This window comes from Heterocephalus glaber, unplaced genomic scaffold, assembly GCF_053883595.1.
Source record: "Heterocephalus glaber isolate CG9 unplaced genomic scaffold, H.glaber_assembly_v1.0 deba00000594, whole genome shotgun sequence".
Classification (NCBI taxonomy): Eukaryota; Metazoa; Chordata; class Mammalia; order Rodentia; family Bathyergidae; genus Heterocephalus; species Heterocephalus glaber.
The window spans coordinates 25613806-25629959 of NW_028258151.1; the positions used below are offsets into that span (position 1 = coordinate 25613806).

Sequence of the window (16154 nt, forward strand, 5' to 3'; positions counted from 1 at the left end):
CTATATGTGAATACTTTGTGATATGGCTAGTGTAACTAAGGAACTGAATACATAATTCTTTGTAATTGTTATTAATCTACATTTAAGTTTAAATGGCTACACATGGCTATGGGATACTTCATTGCATAGTTCTAGCCTATTGTTTATGAATATTTAAAATAAGAACAGTAGCTAATTCTCATTAAAAATGTACAATGGACCAAAATAGAATCCTTCTATTATTTTTTATCCTCCCAGCAGCCACTTGACTTAGACACTATCATTAGCTTGATTTTCATCCATGAAGAAATCAAGGCACACAGAGATTAAGCAAGGGAAAATTTAGGGAAGATTTTTAAAGATTAGATTCTGGACCTTTTCCCTTTAAGCCTTACACTTCCTGTTGTAGACTTACACCTTTAGTCTGTCTACGACAGATTCACTACTTTTGTCAATAAGAAACAACAGCAAGGGCCATCTCCAGAGACCTCATTTATGCTTTCTGTGCTGTAACTTTTTTTTCAGTTATATAAACTGCTAATCTTTCTCAACTATTTTGGTATATATACATGTATATTTTTTATACAACACCTTTGAGGCAGAATAATTCCATTTATCTTATTTTGTAATCATTTTGTTGAATAATAAGTGGATTCTTTGAAGATGAAAATATCTTCATCCTTGAAATATATGTTTGGCAGGTCCCTAAGCCCCCTCATAGATTTGAAATGCAGAAACCTGTGAATACATTATTGCTTCTACCATGGGAAAACCTTACTTGGTCCATAATGAGAGTGACGTGTGGAGGCTTTTGCCATGGTTTTCTATGTAGAGGAGCTTTCCTTTTTGATACATTGTAGGCCACGGAGTGTCATTTGTACTTTTTTTTTTTTTGGTATCCTGGATCAAACTCAGGACCTTGTGCTTTTAAGGCAGGTGGTGGCACCACTGAGCAAAACCCCTGGCCTGCATTTTTACTTTTTATTTTCCAAGATAATTATGTAAGAAAGATTTATGCTTTATATTTTCATTTCAGGTGCAGTGCATGGGAAGCCCCTGTTTATTCTACAAAAGGAGAGGAACTAAGCGACTGAAAAAAGGTGACCCACAGGTGGGCCATAGCATACCATAGAGCACTGGCCATTAACTAGCTTCTTTTTCACCTTAAACCAAATGAATCTACAGAGCTTGCCATTTGTCACTTTGGGATTTTCATGTCTATGATGTTGGAAATTTTCCCATGCATTAGAGTAGCCACTGCCCACATGTGACTATGGAGAATGAGGATCTAAAGCTAGTCTTTGTCATTTCATAGCATTTTTGTGTGTGGAAGGAGTACTGGTATTGAACTCAGAGCCTTCACATTGAGCTACATCCTCAGCCCTTTTTAGATTATTCTTTAAAAATTTGAGACAGGGTCTCACTAGTCACTAAGTTGCCCAGCTGGGTTTGAAGTTGTGACCCTCCTGCCTCAGTCTCCCAAAGCACTAGAATTGCAGGCTTGCAACAAGAACAATAGCTATTAACTAGTAAATATGAATGTGTACTATGTGCAAGGTTCTCAGTGCATATTATTTTCTTAATAACTTCTACTTAGCTAGATACTAACGGGTGAGGAAACTGAGGTAGAGAAAAGTCAGCTAGCCGGCGTCACATTGGAAGTATGAAGAGGTATTCTCAAGATGTGGGCTGATTTAACTGCAAAACTGTCTCCATGAGGAGGTTTGGGCTTTGGCAGCAGATTTCAACTTTGTTTGTACACAATAGTATTCTTGAGGGAACTTCAAAAAAATTCCAAAGCCCAGGCTGCAACCTTAGACAAATTCAGTCAGAATCTCTGATGGTAGAACCAAGGCATCAGTACACTTAAAGCTTTCAGGTGAGGCTGGTTTACAGCTAAGGCAGAGAGCCATCCTCAAGAGAGCTACCTTGCTTATTCTGTTTTGCTTTCAGCCAACGTGGCAATGTTCTTTAAATTCAATGGTACATGGACAGGTAGAATACCTATCTGGTGTTCTTTTTTCCCTTAAGGTATTTATATGTTATTTGCAAGAGTTAATTTTAATAGTGGGTATCAGGTTTGTTTTTTTTAAGATCAAAACTGAATTCAGTTTTTCCTTTGAGCTCAACTTCCATTCTACCTGGGATCAGGAAATAAAGTCACCTCTAGGAGCAACTGAGTAATGTCAATGAAATCATCAGTCAAATCTGCACTTAAGTTTGGTCAGTTTAGCATTTAAAATCAGCTATGTCAGTAATTTTGCTCACACTCTCTGTTTCCCCCAGGTACTGGTGACAACTTGCAGTCTTGAAGCATGGGGAAGGGAGCAGGATATATCTGGCTGTGACTATCCTATTCTCTCCATCAGTGTTGGGTGCGGCTTAACTGTCTGGAAATTTTGGGTCTGTAACTCTATGCATGGTCCCAAGCTTTGGGGCTCCAGGCTGTACTGGCTGATGCTTTGTCCATATGACTGTAAGGTTTCATCATGCTGCCAGTCCCTTGCATTTCCTTGTGGATTCCTGAGACATAGGAAATTCCAAATGGTCTCCCATGCCAGTGGTGGGCTAATGCCAACTTGTGTCAGCTCACAAGGGCTGACTGTGTGGACTCTTCCCATCTTAAGTTCAATGACTTTGCTTTCAAAGCTTGAATTTAGCCATGGGGAGTCTTCTCACCATTGGAAAACTCTATGTGTCAGTTTCTGATTGATTCTGCTGCAAATTACTATAAATCGAGTGGCTTAAAATGATGCAACTTTATTATCTTACAGTTTTAGAGGTTAAAAGTCCTACAATCAGCCAGACATGGCAGAACTCACCTGCAATCTTGCAACTCTGGAAAACTGATGCAGGAGGATTATAAATTTGAATCCAGGTTAGACAATTTAGCAACTTAGTGAGACCTTGCCTAAAAATGAAAAAAATAAATAAAATAAAATACAAAAAGGATGGCCATATAGGTCAGGGTGAAAGCCCTGGGTTAAATCCCCAGAATCATCCCCCAACAAAAGTCTTAGAATTTTGGTGCAATCAGGCGGCGGTTCTCCTGAGACCTCTAGAATTGAATGCATTTCTTTATTTTTCCAGCTTCTAGGTACCGCCTACATTCTTTGGTCCCTCTTCAAAGCCAGCATCTTGCTGTCTTTTTGCTCTCCCACTCTGAGCTAAGCTTCCATTGTTGCGTGACTCTCTGTTTCTGTCTTCAGATTACCCTCCCTGCCTCTGGAATGCTCTCTCTCATAAGGGCACAATGGATAATCCAGGATACTCTCAAGGGCCTTAATTTGATCACATTTGCCAAGTTCCCTTTGCTCTGCAAAGTAAAATGTTCACAGGTTCTGAAGATTAGAATGGGGTTACACTTGGGGAGCCATTATTTTGTTTACTACACTCTTAAAAGTCAGAAATGTTTGTTTCAGAGAGAGGGCCATTTTGTACTTCGAGAAATTTATGGGGAAGAGCTCTGTCATTTTTATGGTAGACACACTATGCTATGATTTTTATTTCAATGCTTCCATGCCCTTTTCCTGTAGGGATATCTGTAAGGTCTCTGCCTCACTGGACAAAGTGAGACCCAGCCGCTGTTTATTCCCAAATCTCTAGGGTCCCTGTCAAAAATCAGGTTGAGGGTAACAGAATCAGGGAATAATAACACTACCCACTATTGGAGCTGTTACTTCTCTCTGGTGTCTCCTTCTTTGTTAGCTGTTGCAATTTACTTTATTTTTGGATAGGAAAACTTACTTTTATGTCATTATAAACTCACCCTAAAGACGTACTTATCAAGTAAACTTTATATATCCTCTGGGTCTTACTTCTTAAAAGCTGAAGGCAAAATTTTAGAACTCAACAAACCTTTTCTCTCTCTAAGAGCTAGTATCTCACAAATCAAAAGCATCTGCCTTTTAAGATTCTATTTATTTCCAAGTTTCAAAATCCTATTTTGAACCTCAAAGTCGATAATTGCTATTTTGCTATCCCTCTAAAGGTATGACAGCTACTGAATAATAAATGGGTAGAGGGTCTCCGGGCAACCAGAATATAATACAGCATTTTTATCTTTTGACATAGCTAACAATGTAGTAGCACATGTATCAAAATGCCAAGCAGGTGGTACACACTGCAGAAGTTCAGAGTATAGAGAGGCTGGTGGGGGATGAAAGACTCAGAAGAAACTTCCTTATACTCTAATGACTGAGCAAGGCCAGCATGGGGGGTTTAGATTTCGGCAGGTAAAAATAAGAAGGGGAGTCATATCTAGCATGGGTAGGAATGCATAGGGAAGAGTCTGTCATCATGCCAGAGAGAATGTCAGTGTGGGAAAGGCCCAGGAAGGTGTACTTGCAGAAAGCTCTTGCGTGAGTCATTTGCCCATTGCTGGAAAAGAAAATGCCTGACACCTGCAACGCAAAAGAGGAGAGGTTTATTTTGGCTCAGCATTTTTAATGGGTTCTATCCACTGTTAGTTGGCTCCAAGGCAGAAATGGCATGACAGAAGGGGACAGCAGAAGAAAGCCATTCATCCCATTGCTTTCAGAAGGCAGAGAGAGAAGGGAGGAGGAGGGAACAAGATAAGCCTCACACCCTAACTGGACCTGTCTCTAGTTAGGCCCCCTCCTAACAACTTGTTCAACTGTAGACTCATCAGTGGATTCATCCACTGATAAGTATAGTACTCCCATGATTCATTCACCTTCCAAAAGCCTCACCTCTGAATACATAAGACCTTTGTAGGCCTTTTGGATCTAAACCATCACAGCTCTGAATGGCAGGCTGGATAAAGAACCACATTTCTAGTCTCACAGAGAGACCCCAGTGGATGGATGTGCTGTGAGCTGTCAGATCCCTGAGTGTAAGAATGTGGCTGAGACTTCCTCTCCTGAGCTCAGAGCTCATCAGAGGCTCACAGGCTCCACACAGAGCCTTCATGGAGCACCTCTGAAATGTCATCAAACCTTTTCTCTTATGTCACAGATACTTCCCTAGCCAACCCAGATAGAATCCATATTACTGCTTCCACCTCCTGGGAGAAGGAACGGATTTAACATATTTTAGAAATTCTTTATGTGTAGTTTACTCTTTGCATTTACCACTTAATAATGAGCTCAGTTTGGGGATGGTTAGGGAATGTATGTACATGCACATGTGTCATGTGTGTAGTATATAAAATGTGTGACATGTGTATTTATTTTTATGGGTATATTATATGAGAAGTGACCCAAAATACAATAAAACTTCTAATTTAAAAAATTGTTACAGTGAAAGACATTGCCTTTAAAATACTCGCCCTCCCCCCATTCCGAATACACTTATCCCATCATTGTTGCCACTTTCTGAAGCAATTCTTGAAGTCTCCTTTCATGAGTGATTTTACTTGTGCTGCCCTGGGTGACTTGATGTCCTGAATTAATTCAAAATGTTTATGTTTCATGGTCATTTTGACTTTATAGAAGAGTAAGAAGTTATGTGGTGCCTGATCTGGTGAATAAGGTGAATGAGGACACACTCTAATGTTTCTACAAGCTTGCCTTTCCTTTGGATGGCACTTAGTAACAGCAGTCACTGTATTTTTGATCATACTGAGTGAAGACACTTATGAAAGAGGACTTTCAGAATTTCTTCAGAAACTGGCAAGAATGGATCAGATAAGTGTGCTCAAGGTGAGGGAGAGTATTTCAAGGGGAATTAAAAGTATTCACTGTAATATTATTTTAAAAATTTAACCATTCACTATATATTTCTTTGTCCCTTTTATGTGTCTGTATGTAAGGTGTTACATGAATATGGCATGTGGTGGCTATGTATGGTGGTTGGTATTTTTTTTGGTATATATGGGATATATGTGTGTGTTATATGATCTATGCATAGATAATGTGTTTGTGTGTGTGAATGTGAGCTTATACTGAAATATTTATGAGTGTGAGTAGCAGCCAACCTCCTAAATTTATGCTTGGATCCACCACATAGGCAAATTTTCTAACTTCTCCATGCTTTAGTTATAAGGTTACTAAAACAAATGTAACGTCAGTGCCTACTTTTAAAGGATATGAGTCACATGTAGTAGGTACCTGTCACAATGCCTAGCACAGGGATGACACTCAGTAAATATTAGTTGATGTTTGGTGGCATCACTTACACTTGGATTTCTGGGTGATGTTTAAAGGTCTTTCTGCCCTTTGTTCTGGTCGATGGCTCCTTTGAAGCTAGCGGCAGTGACAGTTTAGTATAGAACTGTTAGATTCAAGCTAACAGAGAAGATTTTTCTTCATGTCCTTGCTGATCTCCAGCATTACTACTCATCTTTGAATTCACTGTAGATTCTGACAACACACAAAGTATGGAGCAGATACTTTTCAGATACTTTCCTGGCCTGGTGAAGAATAGAGGCAGCCTTCCAGCATGCTCTGCTAGTATGAAAAGAAAGGCGCATGTTTTATAAGGACAATAGGTGAAGAGCCATCAAATATTAATCAACCACCACTGCAACTTATTAATAGTAGCATATGTTCTGGATAAGAAGTGATTTGTTAGCTGCTTACACAACTTTTCAGAAATTTGAGCAGAGAAAATCAGTAAAATCACCATGAATTTCCACCTAGAATGAATGGGAATACCTCTGACTGATGGCTAAAAGATTGACATTCAGCATGGGTGGCAAGGAGCCAGGGGTTGAAGAAAATTTACTTCCTCATCCTGCTATCTCATCCAAAGAGTTTTTTTTTAAGGCTTGCACAATGAGAGCTCACCTGGGGTGCATTGTATAAATATCAGGACCATCTTGTTCAGATCATCAATTGTGGGGTGGGAAATTCACCATAATTTAATAATAGAAAATTAATAACTTCCAACAAATGCACAAAGAAGCATATATAAAAACAGGTGTGTGTCTTCTATCAAATGCAATAATTCAACTCTTGTCCTTCTCTATCCCTTATAAAGATTTATTTTATTACTTGTCTTGCTCTCTAGAATATAAAGTTGATGAAGACAGAGATTTTGCCTCTTTTGCTTGTAGCTGTGACTCCTCTACCTGAAACTGGCACGTGGTAGGTGCTCTGTACTTGGCTGTGGAAAAAATAAATGGATGGATAAATAAGAAAACCACTGAAACGTACTGTGAGAAGGCTTGGTAATCATGGTGTCTTCATACCTTGGAAAACAGTGGAGCCATTAAAGTGATAAGGGACTTTTCAATCTTTTTTTACTGAGATGGAGAGACGTAATTACACATATAGTAAAAAATCATTTGCCAAGTGGTTTATATTTACATATGTATATATTATCTTGGTCACATTCTGGTCACTGGGACAAATACATCATACTCACTATTTAAAGGCGAGGTTTATTTTGCTGCATACTTGAGAAGTTCAGTCCATGCTCAACAGGCTCAAACAGAAATTGCATGGTGGAAGGGCTAGGTGGAGGAGAGATGCTCACGTCATGGCATCCAGATAACAAAGAGATGGGACAAGACAGGGAGAGAGGTTTGCCTTTCCAGGTCACAGCCCCAGTGACCCTCCTCTTCTGACGAGACCCTAACTCCTAACAGCAAAGCAGCTGTAGCACCCCTACAATCAATTCAGTCTTCCAAAAGTCCTGCCTATGAGTACATGAGCCTCTCCATCTAGATATAAACCATAATAGCATGTATATTACTTTGCTTAGAAAAATCTGTAGAGTAGTGCTATGGTTTGGATCTAACATGTCCCCCAAAAGTTTCATGTCTTTGGAAGGTGATTGGACCACGCAGGCACTCTTAATTTATCAGTGGATATATCCGTTGATGGTTCCCCAGCTGAACCTGCTGTTAAGAGGCGGGGCCTGGGTGGAGGTGGGTGGGATGTGAACTGGAAGGATATATTCTCTCTGGCTCAGCCCCCTCTGTACTTCCTGGCTGTCAGGAGTTTAACAGCTTTCATCTGCCATGCCCTTCCTCCCTTGGAGCCAGCCAACATACAACAGAAAACTTGGCACTTGCTGCTGAAAGCAACAAAAAACTTGGCACTTGAGAGAGTATTTGAGAAGTATCCATATAATTTCTTCTGCTTGATTAATAAGGGGTTGAACTGTTAAACTTCACAAGGAAAAGATGAGAAACTCCAGCTCCTGACAGCAGTAGACCATCGGCACAAGCTTAAGTGGAGTGAATGAAGTTGAAAACTCACACACGACTCAGTCTTAGCTGGAGTTTCTGTTGGCTCCTGGTCCAAGGACTCAATCTATGGCACTCTGAAGGATTGTGATAACTCCTGCAAATTCAAGGTCTTGCCTCTCCCATCAAAATTTTTTTTATTGTTCAAAATTCACCCCTTCCATGCTAAGAGTGAATGGGAATAACCTAGCCAGCAAAACTGATTCTTTTGAATGGAAGAAACATCTCATGTATTTCGTGATAGAATTCTTCCAAATTCCAGATCACACAGTTTTTGAGGATGAAGCTGGCACTGAGACTTTGGCTACCAGCCTTGCCTTCTGAGTCTTAATAAGGTTTGGAAGTTTTAAAACCTAATACAAGCTGCGATCATTTCAGGCCTCAGGCCAGTGGGACACATAGTTTAACAATGTGGTATTAAAATAAGCACTAGCATAACTGTGGCTCTTCTTGTGTATGAGGGACTGAATTCCTTACTGGTGTTACCTTGTTTAATCCTCTTGGCCATCCTCTCGGGTTGATGCCATTATTAGACCAGTTAAAGAGGGTGAGGTGCCTGTGACTCAGGGAGAGTTGGCACTGTGGTGGGGCCACACTTATGGACATTAAATGATGCATGTAGCACAAATAGCCAGCTTGCCCTCACTCCAGAGACTGTCCTCCTGAACCACAATTCTAGATTGTCCTTCTGTCTTTAATAATTTTTCAATCACTCTAATAAGGGAACAACTTACTAAATGCACATTCCCTGTCCCTTCTGGAAAGCGGAAGACTGTGAAGGTCCTTTCCAAAAGCATGGAGTATTTCACAGTAAAAATGTATTATGTCTGCTTTATTTTACTGTCAGTGTGCTGTATCTCAAATTCAACATAAGTAGAAACTTTTAGCTATTTTTGAACCATACATGGAAATATAGAATCACATCTGAAGGTTCTGTGACATGGTGGTTTAATTAGTTAACAGATAAGCAAAAATTACATTCAATTGAAAGAATGTCTTTTTTATTGACTTTACATAAAGGGAAAGGGAGTGGGTTCATTTTATTTTATTTAATTGATTTCATTTTTAAAGGGAAAATTGGATGGTTTTAGTTATAAACATATCCCATTAGTTAGAACTTTACACAGCTTATTCGTGAAGTCAATATTATTTGGGATAACAAGAGGGTAAATTTGTTTGCCTGCTTGATAATGAAATAGGATGATAGTGAAATAGGACAATTAATTTTCCAAAAAAAGAAATCAGGGAGTGAACACATAGGCATAAATATAACAGACAAATCATTTAAAAAATACCCAGGAAGATCAGTTAATTGCCAGGATCTGAAAGTCAGAAATCTAATCCAATTAAATATGTTAATGTGAAGTGGTGTTCGTGTTTGGTGTCCTTTTGGGCTAATAATTAAATGATGGATTTAGCAATTAATTGCTAGGCAGTGGACAGCTTGGGCAGAAAGCAGGGAGTTTTTTAGCAGCTGTGCCCACTTGCAAGTACCATGGTGTTGATCTTCTCTGGCTTGGAGGAAGGGAGAAAAATGTACACAGTGAATAAATAACCTCCTTCCTCTGCCTTCTCTCCCACATGACAGTCAAAATGAGAGAATATTCTCCCCCGAGGATAGTGCTATATTGCTACTTGACTTGTAATAAGTGTCATGAGAGTAGCACTGGGGAAAAATGAAAACTAAGCTTAGCAGTCCTGATTCTGTTAGGGAAGCAAAATGCCTGTGTAAAGCCCCCTATCTGGCTCCTGATGGAAAAAAGTCCATCCCTGCCTACATCAGTCTACGACTATCTCTACCTCTTTCAGCTCCCAGAGGGGACACTATCCTAGCACTAAGCCCAGAACATCTCTTCCATTGTCATTTTTACTTGTTCAGTGTACTGCACACCTAAGTTTGTTTTCCCTAGATGGCTGTATGAGGAGAGCCAGAAGCGCTGAGCAACACAGGAGTTATTGTTAGTATGTGGGCTGTGTGACTGTCGTCATGTGCTGACATGTGTGGGTAGAGTCACCCAGATGCCAGCTAGGTCTGGCTTCTATGGTGGGAAGACAGAATCCCTTCTTCTCTTTGGTGAGCTCATAGCACATTGTAAATATGTTATTTATTTGAATCATCTTTGAAAGCTACTGCCTGCCTAGTACTGAGCCTTGCATGTACCAGGCCCTCGTACAGATCTGTAAAATATGGAATTAAATGAAGACATGCACAATGAGAGTGAAAAACAAAGTTCTGTCTTATTGGAAGGTGCTGGCTTAACTAAAAGAAAATTAGAATTGTTTTATGTTGAAATCAGCGAAATCAACAGATATTCGGCTTCAATTCAGATCCAATTAACTTTATTTCCTCTTTAAATTTTTTAAGATATAGAACATGTGAAACAATTTTAAATAATGACAACTTACATGCATGTGATCACATTTGCGTGGAGTCCTGATGGATGGGGCCATTTCCTGAACCATGTGTCGGTAGCAGAGCTATTTTCAGTGTGATTCACTTGGAAATGCTGTGGTCATGAAAGTGTGGTAAGCGTCATCTCTTGGCTGCTGCTAGCTTTACATTTTGGGGGACTGCAGAAGAGTACCTTGTGTATCTTTGCATTCCTGGCAGGTGTAATGCAGTCCCTTGTACTGAACAGGTGTTTAATGTTTGTTAGTTGAGCAGAGCAAATACATCGGACCCAAAGTATTTGGAGCTTTATTCATTATTCCTACATAAGTTTATGCCAGTTAGAAAAGATGTCAAGAACAACCAGCTCAATGTAAATGAGTGAATTTATAATGGTGGAATTTCAGGCATGCATGAAAGAGATCATAGGGTGAGTAGAATCTTTTACTATATCAGGTGAGCAGATTTTTCTGTGCATACCTGGGTTTGAGTATGCAACTAACCTGTGGTCAACTCTGAACAGCTGTCAGAAGCATCTAGACTCACAATCACAAGAATACAGTCCATAGGTGAAGTGGAAACTGGGGATAACAATATGACTTAGTTGGTGTATTGTAAGTGCTCAATGTCTATTATTATTTTAACAACTGTTTTTATTTTAGACAGCCATATACTCTATTCTTGTAATATTTTCTAGTGTTTGTAGGTATCTAATGAGTTCTAAGAAACCAATCTATTTCAATCTTTTCAAAATTTTATTGATATTTTAAATTGACAAATTAAAAAAATTATATTTTAAATTGACAAATAAGTAATTATATTGATAAGGCACAATATGATATTTTAATATATGTATATATTCCAGAAAGATTAAACCAAGCTAATTTACATGTCTATCACCTTAACAATTTATCATTTTTTGTTTTGTTTTTAGTGTAGTGAAAATGTTACAAATCTGTTCTTTTAGAGGTTTTGAACCATACAATACTATAGTATTAACTGTGGTCACCATGAAATATAACAGGTCACTAAAACTTATAAGTGAAGTAAGCTAGGCACAGAAAAACAAATTCTGTATGATCTCACTGCTATGTGGATTCTAAGAAAGCCAATCTCATAGAAAAAGAGTAGAAAGGTTAAGAAAACTGGAAGACTGGGGAAAAGGAACAGGTTGATAAAAAGGCACAAAATTCAAACTGGAGATCATAAGTTTTAGTGGTGTATTTCAGTCTTTTGACAACCTCAGTGTCATAGCCTGCAAGAACTGCCATAAGACAATACCATAGATAGTGTGGCTGGAACAACAGATTTTTTTTCCCTAGCAATTCACGAGTTTGGAAGCTGAGATCAGCTTGGTCAGATTTTAGTGAGGGTTTCCCTTCCTGGTTTGGCCCTCTTTTTACTGTGTGAATTCATGGGAAAGAAGGATAGAGAGAGTGGTGTGTGTGTGTGTGGGGGGGTCCATCCCCTCACGAACTCTTCTAAACTTCAGTATCTCCCAAAAGTATGCTTAGAGATTCCACATGGGATATGTGTGTTCATGTATATGTGATGGTTGTGGAAGGGAGCACGATTTAGTTCGTAGTATCAAATAAGGTCTTATTGTAGAATTGCTAACATGAAAGGTTTTCTATTAAGGTTAATCTTAATTTTCAGCTCTTTTTGCCCTGAAAGCCCAAAATTGAGGCACTAGCAGAGTCAGGATGTGCTGAGGATGCACTTTTCCATGGATGGCGCCTTCTAGCTGTGTCCTTACATGGTGGGAAGGACATTACATGGTATGTAAGGTACATCATCTCTAGTTTCTTTCATGCCCATGTGTTTTATTTATTTTTTATTTTTTTGGTACCGGGGATCGAATTCGGGTCCTTGCGCTTGTGCAGCAGGCGGTGGAAACTGCTGAGCTAAATCCTCGGCCCAATGTGTTTTATTCTTGTGATACCGAAGCCTCTTTTATAACCAGTCCCAGGGAGGCTTCTTTTTCATGACTTAATCACCTCCCCAAAAATCCCATTCCCACATACCATTCACTTTGTGGTTAAGATTTCAATATACAGATTTGCAGTCCATAGAAATTCAGACCATAACAGGAGCAATGGATTTAGGGAATAAGTTTGAAGCTCAATGGGCTGACCTGGGTTGATTGCCATGCCCAAATATATCGGTGGGGTTGCCATTTGAATTTTAAATTTTCTGAAAGCAAGAGGGCAAAAGCAACTGATGGGAGGCTGAATTAAATGAAGTTCTTGAGCTGTAGTTAAAATTAAGGTATTATTATTTTCTTGATCTGAGATATTAGACCAGGGATGTAGACAGGAGCTGGTTGGAAGTCAAGTGGTGGTATTTAGATGTAGAATGCCCACATATATCATGCATGACAAGGGGCGTGTGGTTGCGCAGACATTTAGTGAAAGCAGAGCACACAAGCCCACATTCCCTTACCTCTCTCTTTTTTTTGATATTGTTAAGATTATCTAATAATGGACCTAACTCCTTAATTATTAGAAAATTGTCATCAGGTGGCCTAGTTTTGAGACTAATTATGTGCCGTCAGCATGATTGACTCCAGCCACAGTCTTCAAACCTCACTGAGTTCCTTCCTTTCTAACAATGTGGTTTAAGGATACCTTACTTAGAGCATGACTGTAGATCAGATAAGCTAATGGATGTGAGAGCATAGAATAAAGTTCCTGACACATAATAGGCATCAATTAAAGTTTATTGATTCTGAAAATAAATTTGTCTTTTTATGTCTGAAGAGTAAATGCTAGACAATGTTCTTGACTAGAAGAGTAGTCAAATGAACATGCTTACTTTCTATTTCTGAGAAGGTAATATAATCTTAAAAAGCCAAATTAAGGGTTATGCCCATAACTTTTACTAGGCACTCAATCTCTTCTCCAAAACCCTTGTAGTTAGATATATTAGGGGTTCAGAAATTTTCAGCTATTAAAAAGTAATATAATGCATGTACTCTATTTAACAGCTTCAATGGAATCCAAAAATGCATCTAATCAAACACATTAATTCTTTAATTAAATAATAATAATTAATTCTTTTAGTTAAATGTGTAAATATTTACCCTAGATGGATGTATAAAGCCTATAAATAGCCTCACAGTGCAGGTCAGGCTTTGCTACAAAAGAAATTCAGGTCAGGTTTTTGTTGCCAAATGCATTGTAAAGAATCTTGATTTTTGAAACTTTTAGAAAAAGGTTTGGGATTGCAGATAAGAAACTAGGATCTATATTATTAAACAACTTTTGATACTACTTTTATAAAGTAGTATTGACTTTTCAGATTTGAAGTCATTGCTGTATCACTAGGTAGTTATAGTTTATGAAAATAAGTTGGGATTCTGGCTTTCCAGTGAGAAATGCAATTCCTATGACAGTGGAACACTTGGGCAATCATCATTTATGGATTCATGACTACCAAATGGTATAAAGCTTTGCTGAATTTACAAAGAACACATATGCCATGGCCTGTGGTCTTACATCATGTGTAATTTGCTGCTACTTGGATGATAGAAAATCTTACCATGTGGCTTTCTTTGGATAATACACAAGGCAGGGAAAAACACTTTGAAAATTAATTGCTTAGCTTTTATTTACTCCTTGAGAAGTCACAGCTAAGCTATAACAAAATATTGTGTTTTACCCTGTGTTCTGTGCAAATGGGGAAAACATTCTCTTTTCCTACTCTTTCCTAGCTCAAAATGTGATAAGGTGACCTCTCTAGTAAGGTAGAACAAAGAGCACCTGTCTGTGGTATCTGCAGTAAACAAGAGAAACAACATTCCCTGGGATGGTTGTTACTTGACGTTATTAAATTTACCTGTTCATCAGAATTACCAAGAAGAAAAAAGCCAGATTTTAGTATCTTAGGAGATTCAGAAAGGGCAAGGTCCTAAAAATCCCTTTATTTTCCTTGATGTGCAGCTAAGTTTGGCAACCAGAATACAACTTTCAGATTGTGTGTGTGTGTTTCAGATCACAGTGCTAGAAATTTTACTTGGGAGGAGAAAGTCAAAGTACACAGTGGTCAACTGTAGGTTCCCGGGGAGCTCTGAATTTTTGAAAATCTTAAAAGAAATTTTGAGAATTGAACACTAAAGATTTATTGAATAGAAAGTCTCCCTTTTATCTGTGTCATAAAATATCCTTTCCTAGCCATGTCAGTTGGGAGCCCAGTGGGAGGGAGGAAGTCTTCATGGAGGAGATGCTTTTGAACTTGGCTCTTGCCTTTTGCTCTTCCCTCACAGTGTTAAGTTCATTTAGGAGGTTTCTTGGGGGAAACCCGCTAGAGGGCTTTAGCACACACAGCAGTACTACGTACCCACCTGGGCTGGTTCCTAGCAGGAGCCGCAAGGTCAGATGTCACAGGTGTCGAAGAAGTGACGTACTTGTATGAATTGTTGGGCCACCTGAAGAATCAGACAAATTCTTCCAAAATTGGCAAAATCCATTCAATCTCCAGCCAGTTATTGCCAGGTAGAATTGTGAACCTTGGCTTTTAGATTTTTTTAATTTTAGAAGAAAATCTAAGTCTCTGCATGAAATCTTCCAAATTTTAAATGGAGACAATTTATACAACAATTCTACTATTTACTAATATTATCTCCATTTTTCAGCTAAGAAACCATATTCAGGAAGTATGATTGCTTTAATTATTCAGCAAATATTCAGGATCTTCCTTCACCTCCTCCACTTGGAGATAGTATAGATTTCCAGGACTCACAGATGGTGATCTTGGCTGTGACCTGCAGAATGTGAATAGAAGCAGCAGCATGCCAGTTTTGAGCCAAAGGCTAAAGAAAGTCTGGCATATTTGCCCTTCTGCCATTCTTACTAGTTTGCTGGTCTCAAGGAAGACAAAAGGCGCAAGAAGACAATGTAATACCCAATGTAATACCCAGCTTGAAGCTGAGCCTAGTCCTACCTGGCCTATATCAGCCTAAATACCCTTAAGCTTCATGAGCAAGAATAAGGGACAGTTGTTTACACATCATTAATTTATGTATGAGATATCTGATAAGATATCTGATGGGGGGAGTTTAGAATTTGCCTGAGGTTATGTACTAGTCATTGTTCAGTGAGGATTTGATCCTGGATCTGCTAAATCTAAAGCTCCTAGTCATGTACTGCACAATGTTTGGGTTCAGGAGGGTCCCCTTAGATTATAATGGAGCTGGATTATACTAATCATACCAGATTAGGGGCCCATTTATTCTAGTATAGGTTCATTTAACTGACTACGTTGAAAAGGTTCTTGTTTCCACATAAGGTCACATGCTGGGGAACTGAGGGTTTAGGACTCCAGAATGACTTTTTGTGGGAGCACACAGTTCAGCCCCTACCACCCTCCTGGTCCTGCATGTAGAAGGCACCCTTGAGGCTTGGGAATTTGTTCCCATAATTCTCAGGTAGCTGTGCCCATGTCGCCCTCAAAGGGCCACCTGGTGCACACCTCCTCTGGGGCTTTCTCCTTTGGGCTTTGTGTCATTCCAGCAGTGAAATTGTATTCAATAGTAGGTCCTTTCTCAGGGAGCTCTCAATTCATTTTTCTCCAAGCAACATATATATTTTTTCTGCTCACTGAGTGAATATCATTGCCCCAGGTGGCCAAGCT

General features: G+C 39.0%; 1 long non-coding RNA gene across 1 annotated transcript in view; it reads left to right on the forward strand.

The window, feature by feature from the left end:
- Nucleotides 1-1013: 1013 nt before the first annotated feature.
- LOC147829554 (uncharacterized) overlaps nucleotides 1014-16154 on the forward strand; it is a 74877-nt gene continuing 59736 nt past the window's right edge. Inside the window, exon 1 of the long non-coding RNA XR_015448989.1 lies at nucleotides 1014-1090. This is a non-coding gene — a long non-coding RNA (uncharacterized LOC147829554). The remainder of the gene's footprint in view (nucleotides 1091-16154) is intronic.